Source organism: Penaeus chinensis, chromosome 37, assembly GCF_019202785.1.
Source record: "Penaeus chinensis breed Huanghai No. 1 chromosome 37, ASM1920278v2, whole genome shotgun sequence".
In the NCBI taxonomy this organism is placed as follows: Eukaryota; Metazoa; Arthropoda; class Malacostraca; order Decapoda; family Penaeidae; genus Penaeus; species Penaeus chinensis.
Window position 1 is genome coordinate 25993041 of NC_061855.1, and position 2500 is coordinate 25995540.

Below are 2500 nucleotides of genomic sequence, written 5' to 3' on the forward strand. Positions count from 1 at the left end.
CTTTAAGCACGTGTGTATGTATGTGTATCTGTGTATGAACCCCCTGAACCCCTCCCTTTCCCTGTCCGTAGAATCGAGGGTCAGGCGGCGGTCCAGTTGCCCCCGGCGATACTCAGGGGGAAGTGGACGAGGGTACGGACTTCGAGGCGTCGGTGGGGGTAGAGAGAGGGAGAGAGGGAGGGAGAGAGAGAGAGAGAGAGAGAGAGAGAGAGAGAGAGAGAGAGAGAGAGAGAGAGAGAGAGAGAGAGAGAGAGAGAGAGAGAGAGAGAGAGAGACAAGAGAGAGAGAGAGAGAGAGAGAGAGAGAGAGAGAGAGAGAGAGAGAGAGAGAGAGATACAGACAGACAGACAGACAGAGAAAGAGAGAGAGAGAGAGAGAGAGAGAGAGAGAGAGAGAGAGAGAGAGAGAGAGAGAGAGAGAGAGAGAGAGAGAGAGAGAGAGAGAGAGAGAGAAAGTTAGAGAGAGAGAGAGAGAGAGAAACAGAGACAAAGGCATAGAGAGACAGGCAGATAGAAAGAAAGAGAGAGAAAAAAAAAAGATAAACAGAGAGATGCAGTGCGCAAGAGCTATGACTAGAGTTTAAGTAAACTGAGCAAAAAAATTGCAGTCGACGGCCCACGGCGAGGTGCTCCCCGTTCCCCGGATGCTAAAGTGGAACTCATTACCCGACTTATTAAAGTCTGTACTACCATCTGTGTCTCTCGGTAGGTTTCGGTTGTAATACAAATGTTTAAATTCGCTGAAATGGCCTTAGTCGTAAGCTAGCTTCAGGCTTTCAGTTCAATTATATGTCAGGACGATAGCTTATAATATTATGTTTCATAAGCCCTTATTTTGATTTTAGCGGCATGTTTTTTTTTTTTTTTTAGAAATATTATGCAAGTGACTAAAGAAGAGGGAAAGCTACAGGAAAGTCACAGATTACTAAAGTCCCCCCCTATATACATTATTTTCGTTTTTCTTTTAAAGTGCAAGCTGAATGAAAACGCGATCACGAGACAACACGCATGTCTCTCACGCGGAATAGATTCCTAGCATATCCAAAAGACTAAATGTCCCGGTATTTTACCCGCGAGCTGTCGGAAAAGAATTATTCTTGAGATTTAGAATCAACGGAAAAAATATTAAAAGAGATAATGTAGGTCCTAAATACGAGGGAAGTTGGAAGATCAAAATTACAACACCGTACATCGCACGGACGGCAAGTCAAGTATATATGCGTTCCATTTCCGCTTTTGATATGCTGTATATCTCGTAGTGGGAAGGGAATAGAGGAAGGAATGAGGAAGGAACGGTGGCTATGCGTGTGTCTTGACCAGCCTGTACCCCCTTGTCTTAAGGGAAACAAATGCAAGAAAGCATATTAAAAGAAACGGTGAACTATCCTATTTTTATTTTTTTTTGCATTTCTGGAATCCCCCGCGTCCGTGCCAAAGAATCATTTAGAGCAAAAAAGATGGGAAGGGTAAAATGTTTATCTGGGAAATTTGCCGTAAAGTTTATTCAGAATTATGTTTTAAGACGAGTGCATTTGCCCACACCCAGTTAGTTCACATCGGGAGAATATATACCCCGGTTTTCCACCTTATGAAAGAGAATATTTTGTGCAGCTGTAGGTATTGCACTGCACGGTTCCACGCCGCAGGAATATATGTAAGTTAGTATTTCAATGACTTGCATGCTTATTATGTAAACCATTTGGGGAATAGGTTATTATGTGCACGTGTGGCTACCCGCTGGCATATTCACGTAAAGATGGAAAATCATTTATTTTCTAAAAATCTATTTCTTATGGGTATCCTGTTGCGCCGGATGCTTCTGTAACAGAAGTGTCTTACGGAAGATGTTGATATAAGTGGATTTTAGTGCTTAGAAAAACACACACACACACACAGACACACACACATACATACACACACACACACACACACACACACACACACACACACACACGTACATACACACATACACACATACATACATACAGACACACACACACACACACACACACATACACATACACATACACATACATATACATATACATATACATATACATATACATATACATATACATATACATATACATACACATACACATACACATACACATACACATACACATATACATACACACACACACACACACACACACACACACACACACACACACACACACATATGTGTGTGTGTGTGTGTGCATTAATATATAGGTAAATAGATATATTTATGTAAGTATAAAAAATATATATTTGTGTATGTATGTGTGTCTACTGTATGTATGCATGCAAACCATTTTGATATAGATTTTATTTTTAAAGTATCGGACTAGACCAATAATTGATGTGGATTTTTCAAGTAATTGTTTAACCTATCATCTTTAATGCCAAGCCGTCATTATGAACAGCTAGTCCGATTAATACAGTAATGCTCTTTGGCTACGCTATTAAGTATGACCTTTTAAAAGTGTTACCAATAAGACGAGACAAAGAGATGAGCT

At 40.5% G+C, this 2500-nt stretch overlaps 1 protein-coding gene across 1 annotated transcript in view; it reads right to left on the minus strand.

Annotated features, from left to right (window-relative positions):
* LOC125045667 (neural-cadherin-like) overlaps positions 1 to 2500 on the minus strand; it is a 108350-nt gene that overhangs the window by 17532 nt on the left and 88318 nt on the right. The window lies entirely within an intron of this gene.